This window comes from Macrotis lagotis, chromosome X (assembly GCF_037893015.1).
Source record: "Macrotis lagotis isolate mMagLag1 chromosome X, bilby.v1.9.chrom.fasta, whole genome shotgun sequence".
Taxonomy (NCBI): domain Eukaryota; kingdom Metazoa; phylum Chordata; class Mammalia; order Peramelemorphia; family Peramelidae; genus Macrotis; species Macrotis lagotis.
In genome coordinates, this window is record NC_133666.1 from 462,929,360 (window position 1) to 462,947,406 (window position 18,047).

An 18,047-nucleotide genomic window follows, 5' to 3' on the forward strand; every position below is an offset into this window, starting at 1 on the left:
TCTTTTCAATTCACATATACATCAGAGAAATTTCTGGAATTTCTGCTTAAAATTGTAGGTACTGCAGTAAGATTTCCTAAATGCCACTGCTTATGATTTCCTGGTCCAGTAGAAAGAACAATACTTTTAAGTAGCTCAGAGGAGGGACTGATTTCTATGGGATTAAGGGAGACCTTGTGGAGAAAATGATATTTGATTTTGAGTGTTGAAGGGGAGGCAGGATTTGGAGAAGAGAGGAGGAGAGAGAGGAGGAGAGGGGAAGAAACAGAGGGTAGGAAAGGGGTTAGGAGAGAAGGAAGTAGGGGAGTTAAAGGGAGGGGATGGGAGGGGACAGGAGGAGAGAAATTCAATATGATCATAAATAAAACTTTGGAATTTGTGGGGCAGCTAGGTGGCACAATGGATAGAGCACTGGCCTTGGAGTCAGGAGTACCTGAGTTCAAACCCGACCTCAGACACTTAATAATTACTTAGCTGTGTGGCCTTGGGCAAGCTGCTTAACCCCACTGCTTTGCAAAAACCTAAAAAAATTTTTTTTGGAATTTGGAACTGCTTGACTTATTTGGAAGAAAACAGGAGTAAGACAGTTAGAATGAAAGCTATTGGACAGTAGAGGGAGTTAAGGTTAACATCATATTCTGGTATCCCAGCAAGCCTCTAAATGATATGAAGTAGACTTAGCAGTACCAGTTAGACACTCATCACTAAGCTGAACTGGAACAAAGGTAATTATTATCCTGCTCTCTCAGAGGTAAAATTTGTGACTAGATTCTAAAATAATATAACAACTTAATCAGATACTAATACTAATAAATACTAATACTAATACTAATAAACAACTAATCAGATCAGATTAGTCCAAGGGGCACCATTTAGGTACTGGAAGCTTCTCCTAGGAACTGGTGTTCAGCTGAGCACACACATACCCTAAATATATCCCCCCACCCTCACCTCACTAGTACCCCCACACACATATACATACACACCTACACACATATACACACAAACACACTCTCATATACTCCTACATATATCTCCCCTGCCCCCATCCCCCCCACCCCCCAACCATCTAAACAAGACGAAGACAACAGAAGTCTCAAAATAATCTCTGGTATACTTCTGTGCCATCCATATAAATCTTTCTCGAGTCTGCCCCTAACATTCTCTTCCCAAAGCTCTCATTCAGCAGTAATGTATCAGGGTCATTAGCAGTGAAAACCCATCTCATTTCAGCCTTTATTTGTTGTTTTGAGACAACTATGTTTGGGAAACAGGATATTGCTGTCTTTAGCATTATTATCACAGCTGATCCTGGGCAAATCACTTAAGCTCTCTGAGCTAACTTGGCTTAACTTAGTTTCATTCCTGTGAAATCAGGGAGTTGGACTAGTTGACCTTTAAAGTCCTTTCAAATTCTAAATCTATGATTTATAATCCTTTCTTGTATCCACAAAGCAAATTGCCCTACCTTCCTAACCATGCTGATGGCTGGACCTGTGGGTCTAACCTATTCTGCAACTTGGACTAATAAGGAATAGAATGCAATATGAAATCTATAAATATGAATCCTGCCTATGATTTTTGGTAACTGTTAAACCAAGGGAAAATCACAGTCTGTATCAGAACTTGAATTTATTTATCTGTAAAATGGGCATAATAATGATTTTAGTACCTATCACTTAGGTAAAGCGGGAAGATAAGTAAGTAGCATAATATGTGACAGGCATACAGTCAAATGTTGCCAAACTACTCTCCAAAAAAATGCAGAATACACTTTAAATTTATTTTCTTTTTAATTTATGGAATAAAACAAGTATTCCACAACAAAATATAATTAAAGTTGATTGTGCACAACTTGCTATTTTAAAATATACAGCAAAATCATCATGTAAATTTCTTTTTTTTCTTCCCTCTCCATCCCCTGCCCTAGAGATGACTACAATTAGGCATAGATATGTATGTATGTATGTATGTATGTATGTATGTATGTATGTGAAATTATTCTATACATATTTTTATTTATCAATTCTTTCTCTGGATGTAGATAGTGTCTTCCTTCATATGTCCTTTGTAGTTAATTTGGGTATTTGTAATAGACAAAATGACTTAGTTGCTCCAAGATGTTCATAAAATAATGATGCTGTTACTATATACAACATTCTCTTAGCTCTGCTTATTTCACTCTTCATTATTTTACGCAAATCTATCCATGTTTTTTAAGATCATAAAGCTCATCATTTCTTATAGCACAGTAGTATACACAATCATGTATCACAACTTGTCGAACCATTTCACAATTGGCAGAAATCTCCGCACTTTCCAGTTCTTTGCCACCACTAAGAGAAGTACTATTAATATTTTAGAACAAATAGGTTCTTTCCCTTTTCCCCCCTAGTCATCTTTGGGTTTTTTAAAAGGCTTTTGCAAGGCAAATGGGGTTAAGCAGCTTGCTGAAGGCCACACAGCTAGGTAATTATTAAGTGTCTGAGGCTGAATTTGAACTCAGGTACTCCTGAGTCCAGGTCTGGTGCTCTAACCACTGTGCTACCTAGCTGCCCCCCCCCCCATCATCTTTGGAAATAGACCTAATAGTTGTATCACTGTGTCAAAAGGTATAAGCAGTTTAATTATATTTGGGGACATAATTCCAAATTACCCTTTAAAATGATTGGATCTGTTCACAATTCCACCAAAAATGAATTTGTGTCTCAATCTTTCTACATCCCTCCAATGTTTGTCACTTTCCCTTTCAACCTTCATAGTCAATCTGATAGGTTTAAAATAGTATTTCAATGTTGTTTTAATTTGTTTTTCTCCAAGCATTAATGATTTAAAGCATATTTCCATAAGAATTGTTTTGATTTCTTCATTGGAAATTGGATGTTCATATCCTTTGATCATTTGTCAATTGGTGAATGACTTTTATTCTTATAAATTTTATAAAGTTCATTATATATTTGAGATGAGACATTTATTTAAGAAACTGTCTTAAATAAATAAATAAACCCCCATATTTTCTACTTTCCTTTGATCTTGACTACATTTGTTTTATTTGTACAAAAACTTCTTAATTTAATATAAAAATGATGATCCATTTCACATCTTCTCTGTTCCCCATCTCTTCCTTATTCATAAATTGTTCATTTATCTAGAAGTCTGATAAGTAAAATATCCCATGTCTTCAAATTATCTTTTAATATCACTTTTTATATTTAGGTCATATATCCATTTAGGTGCTAATTAGGTTTAAGATATTGGTCTATGACCAGTTTTTGTCCATACTGCTTTCCAGTTTTCCCAATAATTCTTACCAGATAATGAATTCTTATCCCAAAACCTTAAGTCTTTACATTAATCAAATACAAAGTTACTATATTTTTTTGTTGCTATAAATTGTATGTCTGTTTCGTTTCATTGATCTACCTTTCTTTTTATTAGTTAGTTTTGATAATTACTACCTTATAATTTAATTTAATACCTGGTACTGGTAAACCTCCTTCCTTTTATCTTTCATAATTTCCTTTGATATTCTTGACTTTTTGTTCTTCCAAGTGAATTTTGTTATTATTTCTCTAGTTCAATAAAATAATGTTTGGAAACTTATTTAGGATGATGTTGAACATATAAATTAGTTTAGGAGAACATACTTTTAAGTTTAATCTACATTATTAGTTATTGATGTTATTATTTTACCCATTACTTTAAGTATATTCAATCATGAAAACAATAAATGAAACCTAGATTTGAAGCAATTGAGGATTTCAAGCTGTAATTGCTCATACTGAAAACTGAACAATCAGCTTTTATTTTAGCTGACTTCAGTGCATGTATAAAGTATTTTGCAAACCTTCAAGTGTTATAAAAATGTCAACTATTATTATCACGTTATATTTTGAACACCAGATTATATAGAATTCTTAACTTGTGTAGTGGGCAATAGGAAATGACTAGAGGTTCTTAGAGAATTGACATAATGAAATCGGTTGTGTGGGGGGTATTTGGAGACAGTAGTGGACAGTCTGGGAATGAAAAGTCTGTCAGCAAGAAGATTCATACAAAAGCTGTTAGCAGGTCAAGAGATCCAAAATAGAGTGGTTCCTGAATGGAAGAAAGGAAGAGTTAAAAATATAGGAAAGAATTAATTTGGATGACATTGAATCTGTCCAACATTCTGCCAGGTATGTGTGGAAAATAATGAAAGCAAATCATTATAAGAGCATCTGCTGTAACCATCAAAATTTTGTCAATAGACAGCATGAACTTCTTATGGTAATAAATTTAGAGACAAATGAGACCTAGATTTGAATTCCACCTTGTGTCCTGCTAGCTGTGTGACCTCAGCACAGACACTTACCTTCTCTGAACTTCCATTTCTTCATATATAAAATGGGTATGATATCTATTTTTTTTAGTTCATTGCCTCTCATTCTTCACATCACAGACATTTCCAAATATATAAGAGCTTTCACCATCACCCATCCCTCACCTTGCCAGTCCCCATTTTCTGGAACTGAACCTTTCATTGCAACAAAAGAAAAACAGTTAATTAAAAAAAATTAGTGACTGGAATTTAACAATATTCTAACCTTTATAGTCCTATACATCTCTGATGTGAGAATACAGTTCATTTAATATTTTAGGGGTGGCTAGGTGGCGTAGTGGATAAAGCACCGGCCTTGGAGTCAGGAGTACCTGGGTTCAAATCGGGTCTCAGACACTTAATAATTACCTAGCTGTGTGGCCTTGGGCAAGCCACCTGACCCCATTTGCCTTGCAAAAACCTAAAAAAAAAAGTCTATAGCTTTATATTTTAAAAATGATCCAATATGAGGGCTTAGCTACTCCGGTCAATACAATGAACCAAGATGATTACAAAAAACACATGACGAAAAATGCTGTGCACCTCCAGTGAGAGAGCTGATGAATTTTGGGTGCAGATTGAAGCAAATGGTTTTGAAATTTTATGTTTCTTGCTTTGTATTGGTTGTTGTTGTTATTGTTATTGTAACAACTATTAGGGAAACGTGTTTTCCCTGACTTCTCATGTATAATTGATAGTATGTTGCTTGCCTTCTCAATGAATAGGGGGATAGGCAGGAAGGAGAGAATTTGGAACTCAACATTTTTTCAAAAATGAATGTTAAAAATGAACAAAATAAAAATATAAAAAGGTCTATTGCTTTGGGAAACTTTATTAGACTGTGTACAAAATGATTCAGTTCTTTCCCTCCTTAAATGACCTTGCATATATTTTTCTAGGTACATGTTATTTCACTTCCAGCCCCAGAATGTAAACTTCTTGAGGGAAAGGGTTGATTTCATTTGTTGGTCTTTATATTTCTAGCACCTAACATAGTGACTTGCATATAGAAGGAGCTTAATTAGTTATTAATTACATTTAATTTGTTCGAAATTCAAACCTACACCCTCTTTGATCCTTAGGAATCAGCAGATTTCTTCTCAGTCATTGTTCACTTCTGTTCTAAGGTCAGATGGGAACGGCAGACAAGAAAGGGCATTACTGGCAGACAAGAATGGGCATTACTAGGTGTCCCTGGATTGGTTCCTTAGAATGAGCTGTCCTCCCTACTTCTGAATTCAAATGCAATTTCTATTTCATTATAAATATGCATTTGCTTTATGAACACTTTTTATGGCAAGCCTTTCTGTATTATATAAACATTTCACCGTCTTTGCCAACCATGAAATTACTCACATTTTTAATCTACTTGTTATATTAAGAGAAGAGCCTTTAATTTAATAGGTTTCACAAAAGTAAGTAATTTATAAACATGTTTTCAGACTCTTTGAAACTAGATGAAGGGGTGCAAGGGATATGATAGGAAGAATAGGTCAAAGTGACAGCTTTTGAATTGGGGATTAGGATGAGTCATGAAGCCCCCATCCCTCATACCCACATACCAGATTAATTTGGAAAACAAAGACTCCAGGTAGACTTGAGAATCTTCTTTCCCCTTAAATGATTAAGCAGAAAATTCTCCCCGTTCTTAGGAGATGAAGCAAATGGGTTGAAATATGGCAAGGAAAATATGCAACCCACTGCAACCTGTCCCCCGACATCCTCAATTCCACTTAACACTGAGGAAGGAATTTTTTTGTCTTAAAATATATATATACAAGCAAAACCCACCTGATATGAGTAAATCTGATAACATATACAGAATTCTGCCAAATAGTATCATACTTCTCTGTTCTAAGAAGAGTAATGATTTCATTTCTCAGTTCTTTGGAATTAGTCAGTCAACTAACTTTTATTATTTATTATTATTTATTGAGTACTTTCCATGTGCCAGGCATGAGCTGAGTGCTAAGGATACAAAAAGAGGCAAAAGATTGTCCATCCTCAAAGAGCTTAAATCTAGTCATCACTGATCCCTTTTAATTAATTTTTCTTTACAATGTAGTCATATTGTATATTGCTCTTTTGATCCTACTTAAGGTTAACTTTGTGCCACTTAATATAAATCTTTCCAAGTTTTATGTGTACTCTTCATCTGGTTGCAGAATAATCTCCATAACAGTCATATACCTTGATTGTTTTTTAGTTATTCCTTCATTTTATGTTCATATACTTGTTTCCAAATCTTTGCTACAATATGAATTTTGCGTACATATTGGGTTTTTGTTTCTGTCTTTGACTGCCTTGGGGATTCTGCACAATAGTGGAAACACTAGGTCAAAGGGTATAGACATTTTTGTTACTTTTTTTTCACAATTGTAAAGTGATATCTAGAAGAAGTTCAACAAATTTACAACTCTACCAAAGTGTAGAACCAAAATGGATGTCTTCCCACAACTACTCAGATGCTGGCTTTTCTAATATCCAATGCAATAAAGAAACCAGTCAGCAAGCTTTTGTAATGGCCTACTAAGTGCCTACTAAGGAGAATCAAAGGCAAATGCAAAAGTTTCTCTCTGTAAGGAGTTTACATTCTAATTTGTTCCAGTTTGATGGATATGAGATAGAATTTCAAAGTTTGAATCTCATCAATAGTTACTTGTAGCATGTTTTCAAATGATCATCTGTAGTTTGCAATTCTGATAAACTGTTCTGATCACTCTGAATTGGAGAATGTTTTTTGGCATTGAAAATGTGTGTCAACTTCTATTTATTTTTAAGATTTTGTTGGCCATATTTGAAGGAAATATCTTCTCATTTCTCATATAGACTCTGGCAAACAGACTACAAACTTCTTGAGAATAGATTTGCTATATTTATTTCTGTATCTCATGGAATAGCAGCTAGAGAGACAACCTTTGAGTCAGAAAGAACTGGTTTTGTGTCCTGGATCTTTTCATATACTGGCTATGTGACAATCAAAAGGTCATTTAATCTTTCAGTGATCTAAGACTAAAAGTTACCAACTTGCACTTATAGAAGGAAGTTCCTCATTTGGGAGTTCACCATAGCAATGAAATCACTGGTCCAGCCCCTATTCCTGTCTTTATCCTATCTAGACATACAATCTAGAATAACACTATTCTTGCTGTGGTATACAACATCCTTACTAGTTGGTTAATCAATGACAAATTACATGACCCCTCTAAACCTTTGTTCTCTCCTATATAAAATAGGGTTATGTGGTTGTTGCAAGGAAAGTTTCATATAAGAGGTCCCAAAAGACTTAGTGTAATATTATGTTTTAATAACTTAAAATTACACTAAGATTTTTGACTATTTAAATGGTAATTAATTACTATTACTAAACTAGGTAAAATTAACCTAAGACTTTTGAGATATCTATTTAAATGATAATTAATTATTCCTACTTAACTAGGTGGCACAATAGATAGAATACTGGACTTGTTAACAAGAAAACTTGAGTTCAAAGATTCAGATATCTCTTAATTTTCTTCTCTGTAAAATGATGATAAAATATCTATCTCACAGGGTTGTTGTGAAAATTAACATGATAACATATGTAAAAATATTTTGTAAAACTTAGTGTTATCTAAAGTCTAGTTATTATTATAATTAATAGATATGAGTTATACAACAAATACTTATTGAATTGAACTAACATTGCTTTATATTAGAGAGGTACTAAATGAATGGGGAGAAGCATCTAGGTGGCACCAAAAAGTGCTGGACTTGGAGTCTGGAAGACTCCTTCCTGAGGAAGGAACTCATCTTCCTGAGTTCAAATATGGCCTCAGACACTTCTTAGCTATGTGACTCTGGACAAGTCACTTAACTCTATTTGCCTCAGTTTCCTCATTTGTAAAATGAGGCAGCCAGGTTGCACAGTGGATAGAGCACCAGTCCTGGAGTCAGGAGGACCTGAGTTCAAATCCAGTCTCAGACACTTAATAATTATTTAGTTGTGTGACCTTGGGCAAGTCCCTTAACCTCATTTCCTTGCAAACCCCCCCCCCCTCCACTGTAAAATGAACTGGAGAAGGAAATGGCAAACTGCTTCAGTGTCTTTGCCAAGAAAACCCAAAATGGTATCACAGAGTTGGGACATAACTGAACAACAACAACAAATGTGAAAGGGAAGGAACACTTGGGAGGAAGAGAGGAGTGCTTCCCTGTCTTAATTCATGGCTAAAAAGTGTTTACCAGATTCATTCTGCTTCCAGGAAAATGCCATCTCTCCATGTGTGTATATTGACCCCAGTGAGGTTGTCAAGGCATTAGTCAGTAAATAGATTTTTATTAAACATTTATATGGCAGAGCCTATGCTAAATGCTGTGCTAGGAAGGAAAGCAAAAAAATTCTTCTTGTCCTCAGGGAAATTACATTGTAATAGGGAAAAACATATAAATAACACATATAAGCAAATAAATATAGAAACTATATATATATCCATATATTTCTGTATATGTATAGAAATAGAATAAATAGCTTATTTCAGAGGTAAGGCATGAAGGGCCAGGAATGAAGAGGTTAAGGCCTCTTGCCAAAGGTAGGACTGGAACTGAGTCTTGAAGTCTGCAGATAGAAATGAAGAAGAAAAGAATGTGAGACATGAGGGATAAGCTACTGAGAAAACCACCAAGTTGGGGGATGGAGGAGATCATGTGCAGGAAACAGCCAGAAGACTAGTATCACTGGGTTGTAGAATACCCAATAGAGAGTAAAGTATAAAAATAATGGAAAGGAAGAAAGAGCCCAAGTAATGAAGGGCTTTAAAAGTCAGAAGGAGACTTTTATATTACCTGGAGGTAATAAGAATGCCCTATAGTTTGAGTTAGGGTAGATTACACAAACATTCATTTTAGGAAGACCACTTTGACAACTAAGTGAAGTTGGACTAGAAGTGGGAAAGACATGAATCAGGGATATCAAGTAGAAAGCTATTGCCATAGTCTAACCATGAGGTAACTATGGTCATGAATATAGAGAAGTAGGTGTTTACACAAAAACAAAAGTTTTTCCTTTATTCCTAAAGATATAGCATCAAGGAGTGATGCCATGACAAGCAAGTGAATTTGAGTGAGGGGACTGTGCTAAGTCACCAACCTCACTTTTTCCTCTGCAGCCATCTAAGTCTAGTGGCCAGATATGGATCAAGATTACTGAAGATGGCCTTGTATGTGAGACACTCAGGGTTAAATGATTTTCCCAAGGTACACAGTAAGAGACAAGTGTCTGAGACTAGATTTGAATTCATGTCCTCTGGACTCCAGGATTGGTGCTCTATCCACTGTACCACCTAGCCGCCCAAGGTATATACAAGAACTTTTGTGAAGGTTGAAATGACAGATTTGGCAATAGATTGGACATATAGGGAGAGTAAAAGAGAGAAGTTAAAGTAGACATCATGGGTGAAAACCTGGATAACTGGGAAAATGGTGGAATTGTTGATGGTAACAGGGAAGTAACATCTCTAAGATATATAATAGGCAGTTGATAAAAAGAGATTAGAGGTACAAAGAGAAGTTAGGGTTGGACAAATAGGTCTGAGAATCATCAGTAAAGAGATGATAGCTGAATCCAAAGGCACTGATGAGATAACTAAAATAAATAGCATTAATAAAAGGAAAGAAGGTCAAAGATGAACCCTTGAAGTATTCCATGGCAAGTCCTGGAAGAAGATCTAGCAAAGGGGTTATCAAACAAATAGAAAATAATCAGGAGAGAACAGTATTAAAAATACTTAGAGAAGAAAGGGTGCCCAGAGTGAAAGTGATTGATAGTGTTAAAAGTTACTGAGAGATCAAGATGGATGAGAATTGAGAAAAAAGACATTTGGCATTTAAGAGATCATTGGTAATTTTGATGAAAGAAGTTTCAGTTGAATGATGAGGATTTAGAAGAGAATGAGAAGAGAAGAAGTAGTGGTCCCAATTGTTGATAACTTCTCCAAGAAGAAGGAGCTCTTTGTGAATAGCACCAAATTTTTCAGCATACTATGAGCTGAAGTCCTCGTTTGAGAGCAGAGAGGAGGGGTGCCATGAGAGGTAAAAACAGGTATAAATAGATTTGAATAGTCCTTGTGGTAAGGGGCAGGGTGAATTGATTGAGGAGTTATAAAAACATTGCCTTATTGCTGTGAGAGCCCAGATAAGATTATGCAACAAAATTTAAATGATATATGTTTTTTTATATATATATATATATATATATTTATACTGTATATAGAATATATGTAGCTGTTTATGTAATTTATATAACAAATTATAATGGACCTAGTTAGCATGCTTTCTGAGTCTGAGAACTTTTAAAATATGGATTGTATTTTATTATCCATCAGATCCTTACAACTCTGGAATTCTGGGATCTCATGAGATGCCAACCATTTAAGATCAAACTATAAAATATCTTGGTTTTTCTCTATATTTTGACACTTTATAAAAGCAAATTTGACAATATCAGAAGTAAGGTCTCCTGAATACTTGGGAAGAAAATGGTATAATTTGCATTGCTTGTTTCTTATTAACCTATGTTAACACAAATATTGATTTACAAAATCACACTGAAATTGGTTTTGCTTCTGTGGGTGATAGCTAAAAAAACTCCTGTGAGTTGATTTCTATGTAAAAATACCTTGAGAATTCACATCACTGGGATTCTTACAGTAATGCTGGTTGGTTTGGGGTTTTGTTTCTTAAGGGTTTTTTTTTTTAAGTAGACAGTCTGGAAAGAAGTGAGTGGATGACTCAGGCTACAGAGTTTTCTGTTTCTGTATGTATGACTCCAGTTTCGATCTAGAACAGACTATGGGTGAAAGTTGATTCTAAGAATGAGCTACAGGGGGCAGCTGGATGACACAGTGGATAGAGCACCAGTCCTGGAGTCAGGAGGACCTGAGTTCAAATGTGACTCTCAGACACTTAATTACTTTGCTATGTGACCTTGGGCAAGTCATTTAACCCCATTGCCTTAAATTAAAAAAAAATTTTAAACATAAAAAAATAAGAGTGAGCTACAGTGTATATATAACTCTGAGAGACAGCATGCTTTGCTGTGGAAATCATGCTAGCTGAGGATGGACTAGTCAGGATGGACTTGTGTTCAAATTCTCTGGCATATATATCTGTGTGTTCATAGGCAAGTTGCCTAAATTCTCTGAAACTCAATTTCCTCATTCTCAAAATGAAGAAAAATAATAGTTATAGTTATTATCTCATAGAATTAGGCAATATTCAAGAATGATAAAGTAGATAAACTGCTTTATAAGTAACTGTTCTTTATATTTTCAGCACTTAGAAAGTTCCCAGCATATAGAAGATACTTAAGAAATGCTTTATGATTTTATGTATTTTTTGATTATATAACATGAGTGGTCAGTGGCTATTCTCTGGATGTAGTTTGTTTTAAGCAAACCCACTATATATGTTTCATTTTTTAACATAAGACTAAATTAGAGAAATAATTCTTTGATTTACAGAGGATTCATAATAACATTTCTTTTCTTGGAAAATTCCCCTAGAGCTTGCAAAATATGAATAAAGTTATAAAAATTTTACTTGCAAATTTTTACAATTGCCTTTTTCTGTATTCTACGACTATGATATTTATGACATGGAGTCATACAATACTGCCACTAGAATATGTATATTAAAAAGATTTTTTTTTTGTTTCAAGAAGAAGTCTGGAGTCATTAAATGAACTATACAGTTTCCCAAGGGCAGTCCAGTCAACTCTCCTCTCCTTCTGTAACTGGTTTATTGTACATCTGCAGTGTCTGCCCCAAATATTTGTTTTAATGTACCAATTATATGACCTGTTCATTCATATGTAAATCAAAGCTTAGACAAAAGGTATCTTACCATATATGGTCAATCTAAACTCTTCAAGGTGAATTTTTGAGTGATAATAATCTCCCAAAAGAGGATTGATTCAGCAGCTAGATAATCCTTCCTTCAATGTTTGTTGCTGGTTTTTTCTTTTTTTGGTGATTGTTTTTTGTTTTTGCTGAATAGCCTCCATGACAAAAGAAAATAGCTTTGATAAGCATTAATAGTGTATCCCTATTAATTGGATATACCATAAAAAAAGCAACAAAGAGTTGCCTAGGAGGAATAGAGGGAGTAAATGATGTCATCAGAGAGATGTGCAGCTTGAAAAGTTATTTGTAAGAGTCAAGGATAACCAATTGAAAGTGCATATGAATTGTTATTATCCATGTAGCACCAAGAGATAGAGATCAATGGCTTCAGTACTTGGTGGATCCCCATTGGGGAATTTATGGGAAGCCATGATGATCCAGAATAAAATAAGTTGGGAAGGTATGAATGGGTTGTAATCCATGCAACTGGAGAGAGGATCTACAGGTCAAAGGTTCATTAAAACACTAAAATAATTCTTGTTCACAAGCACGATTGAGGTATCTAAAGAAGATAGATAACAAAGATAACAAAGAAGACTCTCTCTCTCTCTCTCTCTCTCTCTCTCTCTCTCTATATATATATATGTGTGTGTGTGTGTGTACATATATATATATATACCTAAAGAAGACAGATAACAAAGAAGACTATATATATAATATATATTATATATATAATGTATATGTATATACATAATTTCTTATATAATCTAGGGATATTATAAATTAAATATTAGAAATTAAAATATGAATTTTGTACAAAGATTTTTGCCTAGTTAACTTTCGCTTCTAATTCTGTTATGTAACAAAAATTATATGTCTTATAAGAAAGAAGATAGTATCTGTAAATAATATAGTAGATAGAGTGCTGTGCTTGAAGTCAGGAACACCAGCATTCAAATCTAGCCTCAGCCACTTACTGTCTGTATGACCCTGATAAAGACTCTTCACCTCTTCCTACCTCAGTTTCCTCTACAGTAAAACAGAATTTTATAAAACCTCCCAGAGTTGTTGTAAGTATCAAATGAGATAATATTTGTCAAATGCTTGGCATGGTACCTAGCACATAGTAAGTACTTATTAGATTTTTATTTCCTTTACTTTTAATTAAAGCCCAAAGAACTAAGAAGGATCATGAAAGAAATTAGATTAGATAAAAAGTGGAATATGGAACTGAATAGAATTTCGCTCAGAAACACAGATCTCAACTTGGTTAAAATTCAGCTACTTAGACTATTCTTTCCTCCATTCAACTTTTAGAAGTAAGAGGTCTTTAAAGAAAAAAAAATATTTGCTATCAAAAATTTATTTGCCCAGTTGATAAATGGTCAAAGGATATGAATAGACAGTTTTCAAATAAAGGAATTAAAACTAAAGACAATCATATGAAAATATGCCCCAAGTCATTATTGATTGGAGAAATGCAAATTAAAACAACTTGGAGGTTTCACATCACACCTATCAGATTTCCTAAGATGAGAAAAAGGGAAAATGAGCAACATTAGAGAGGCTGTGGGGGGGGGGGGGCTGGGACATTAATGCATTGCTGGTGGAGTTGTGAAATGATCCAACCTTTCTGCAGAGCAACATGGAACTATGCCCAAAGAACAATAAAGCTGTTCATACCCTTTGATCCAACCATTCCAGTTCTAGCTTCTATATCCATTAGAAATCATAAAAAATGAGAAAAGTCCCAAATGTTCCAAAATATTCATAGTAGCTCTTTTTATAGTGGCAGAGAATTAGAAATTGAGGGGATGCCCATCAATTGGGAAATGGCTAAACAAATTATGGTACATGAATACTATGGAATATTATTATTCTATGAGAAACCATAAATGGTTGCACTCTAGAGAAGCATGGCATGACTTATAGGATCCGATGCTGAGCAAAGGGAGTAGAACCAAGAGAATAATGTCCACATTAACAAAATCATTGTGAGATGACCAACTTTGATGGAAGCAGCTCCTCTCAGTAGTTTGGAGAGCTAGGACAAACGTATTAGATGGGTTATGGACAATGCTGTGCCCATCCAGAGGAAGAAAAACAAAGCAAAACAAAACAAAACCAAAAAGAATTAAATAAAAATTTTTAAAAAGTCATCTGATGAACACTATAAAAATATCTTTTATGTATCTCTTCCCCTTAATCCTAATTCCTCATACCAAAAATGACAAATCTGTAACATGTTTATCACAGATAAGTACAATGTTAACCTGACTGCTTGCCCTGAGGGCAGGGGGAGTGGGAAGGGAGGGTGGAAGGAAACTTTGTAACTTAAAAATATACAAATGTATATGAATGAATGTTGAAAAACTTTCATAATATGTATTTGTAAAAATAAAATATCAATAAGAAAAATTGATTTAAAAAAATCAGCTACCAGCATGTCTTGAAGTCAGTGCTTATTCACTTCAACCTTTTATACCTTCTGCAGCTACCCTTGTGATCATAATTGATATTTACTCTAAATAATGACCCTGAAGTAGCTTGAAAGGTTCATCATGAAAGAAAATTGAATTATTCTCCACATACTGTACTAAGTCAAAATGTAACTAAATCATCTTAGAATTCTCGATAATCGAGATTACATAAAAAGACATTATCTACTTGAACTGAGTATATTTAAATACTTGACCACCTAGTTTCCCAGACATTCCACTTGAGGATATTATTGCTTATTTTTTATCAGAAGCATCAATTCTGTGTGACTCCTAAGTGAAAAAAAAAAGGACTTAGTATGAGCAGGCCAATTATTAACAGACTCAAGATATTATAACCAGTGAATATTTAGGTTTGGAAAGGAAATAAGCTGGGATTTTTTTCAAGCAAATACTACAGTATAAGGTGTAACTGTTCAGTGAATCTTTGGTTTTTAGTATCAAATATGGCAAAAAAAAATCGCAGAAAATAACAAAAGTCAAAAAACTCCAGAAAACATTTGCTTATCAAACAAAATGGATTTTTTTGTTCTTTTTTTTTTTCTTTATCACTGAAGAAATCCAATACAAGGCTAAATGGTGGAGAGATTCCCTGTAGGATGGGATGTAGATGATGAGAGTTATTCAGATTTTCCAATTTTCAGTTGAAATTGCACTGGTTACACAAAACCCCAGAATGCCACAGAGCCTAGTAAATGAAAACTCAAAAGGCTGAATCCAATTATCCATGAAGGAAAACCAAAGAAGTTCTCAGATATGTTGGACATTGGATAGGTATTTTCATAGAATTTCTTTTTTCTGTATCCACTGACTGGATTTTGATTATAATAATCAACAAGTATTTATGAAGTATTTACTTTGTGCCAGACATTATCCTCTGCCATAAAGATAAAAGCACAAAGAATGAAATTATTTCTTCTCACAACATGCTTACATTCTAATAGATGAAACAAGTACAAACAAAAAAATATGACACAAATTCAAAGTGAATAAAGTAAAATATAGAGTAGCTAAAAGCTAGCTAGTTTATCAGAGAGGATACTAGATTTGGGGGGGGATCAAGAAAGGTTTCATGTAGAAGAAGCAAATTTTAAGTTTTATCATAAAGAGAATTTTATTACATAGAGGTGAGGAGGACTACTTCAGGAATAGGAAATGACCAATGCAAAAGCATGGAGATGGGATAAGTAATATCATGTATGAAGAAAAAAGAGGGAAATAAAAAAAGAGGGAATGCTTCTTTGGCTGGATATGAGTATGGAAGAGGTAGTAATGTTCAATGATGTAGATTTGGGCCAGGTTAGTGAGAGTTTTATAAGAAGCTTAACAAAAAGGAGTTAATTTTTCATCCTAGAGGCAAAAGGAAGACAGTAGAGTTAACTGAGTATGGGAATGACATGGTCAATTCTTTCTTTATTTAAGGCAATGGGGTTAAGAGACTTGCCCAAGGTCACACAGCTAGGCAATTAAGTGCCTGAGGCTAGATTTGAACTCAGGTCCTCCTGACTCCAAGGCCGGTGTTCTATCCACTTATACCATACAGCTGCCCTGTCAGTTTGATAATTAAGGAAAATTATTTTGGTAGCAATGTTAAGAGCAGATTGGAGTGGTTTGAGACTTGAAAGTCTCTAATTTAACTGAGAGGTGATGAGTCTAAACTAAGAGGGAAGTTATTTGAGTAAAAAGAAGGGGTTAGATGTGAAAGATATTGGTTAGATAGAAATAATGAAATTCGTAATTAATTGAATATGTGCAGGGAGGAAGAGTGATATTGGAGAGATTATAAGACTAATGATTCTTTCTACAGAAATATGGAATTCTTGAAGAGGGAAGAGTCTTGGCGGGAAGATAATGAATTCAATTTGAGACACGCTAAGTTTAGATGTCTCCATAGCATCCAGTAAGCAGTAGGTGATGTTGGACTGAACCTCGAGACTGGGGTTAGATATATAGATCTTTCATCTGCAGAGCTCATAATGGATAGCTTCATCAGCCATCAAGAGAGGAGGTTTGGAGAGAGAAGAGGATTTTGGATCCACACTTAAGAGGCATGGTATGCATGATAAACCAGGAAAAGAGCCTGAGAAGGAATTGCAGTTAGGAAAAAGAGAATTTTAATGAAAATCCAGAGAGATGAAATAAAATCCAAAAAGGTTTGTGATTTCTATGGATCTATTTTATATTGGGTTCTCTGACTAGTTTTTTTTTTGTTGAATCTCTGGAGTTCTTTAATTTCATTTCCTCTCCTTATTTTTTATTCCCTCATTGTGGCAATTCTTATTTGTTAAAAAGAAAAATTTTCAATTGGGATGAGGGAAATGAAGTGGTGGATACCACAAAGGAAGAAAAAAATTTTAAAAAACAACAGAAAGAGGCAACTAGGTGGTGTGGTGAATAGAGCACTGACCCTGGAGTCAGGAAATTCAGTTTCAGACACTTAATAATTACCTAGCTGTGTGACCTTGGGCAAGTCACTTAACCCCATTGCCTTGCAAAAGCCAAAAAAAATTTAAATGATACAAAAGAATAATAGAAAGCATCAATAAAACATTAAATATATGCAGAAGAAAACAAAATAAAGTTTAGAAGAGGACATTAGTAGGGAACTCTGTTGCTACTTTGTTAAATTAATTTTATACTTAAAGGGACCAAGTTGCATATGTGTAATAAGTCATATTTTAATATACAATAGCCTTTTTGGTTCTTTGATGTTGAAAGGTACATAACTGCTGATATTTTGAAATTCATAATCAACAAGAAAATTTAATTTAAAAAAATTGAGTTGAGGAGTGCCTACTGTTCCAGCTCCCCCTAAGTATCTGTACTCAATCAAATGAGCATGGGATCATGAGGCTCTTGCTTGAGATATACAATTACAAGAAAGTTTCTTGCATCTATCTTCATATCTGATTGAGTTTCTGCTCAGCATAATGTTATTCCTTGACTAAGGGTCTCAAATCAACAAATAGCAGTGGTCCATCTTCCCAGCCATGCAGGATGAGGTTCAAATAATTCAATAAATTTTTCTCACAATTCTCATAATAAAATAAAGTTCTCTATAAGACAAAAATTAGACTAGACCCATAATTGAATAGAAAGGGAAGTGAACTAGAGTCAGAATTGTTGGAGTTAGTGTGATTCACTCAATTTCCACAATTCCCTCAATATGCAGTTGAATTTACAATTTGGATAAAAACTTATGAGCAGGATAAGAGTGAATTTATGCCTTTGGAATATTGCACAATGTTTTTTAATGACCCCCAAGGTGTTCCCTGATAAAAAAAAATCTTTTTAATGTCAGTTTTTTTT

General features: G+C 34.3%; 1 long non-coding RNA gene across 1 annotated transcript in view; it reads left to right on the forward strand.

The window, feature by feature from the left end:
• LOC141503449 (uncharacterized) overlaps positions 1-16,630 on the forward strand; it is a 74,334-nt gene extending 57,704 nt beyond the window's left edge. Inside the window, exon 3 of the long non-coding RNA XR_012472850.1 lies at positions 16,546-16,630. This is a non-coding gene — a long non-coding RNA (uncharacterized LOC141503449). The remainder of the gene's footprint in view (positions 1-16,545) is intronic.
• The last annotated feature ends 1,417 nt before the right edge of the window (positions 16,631-18,047 follow it).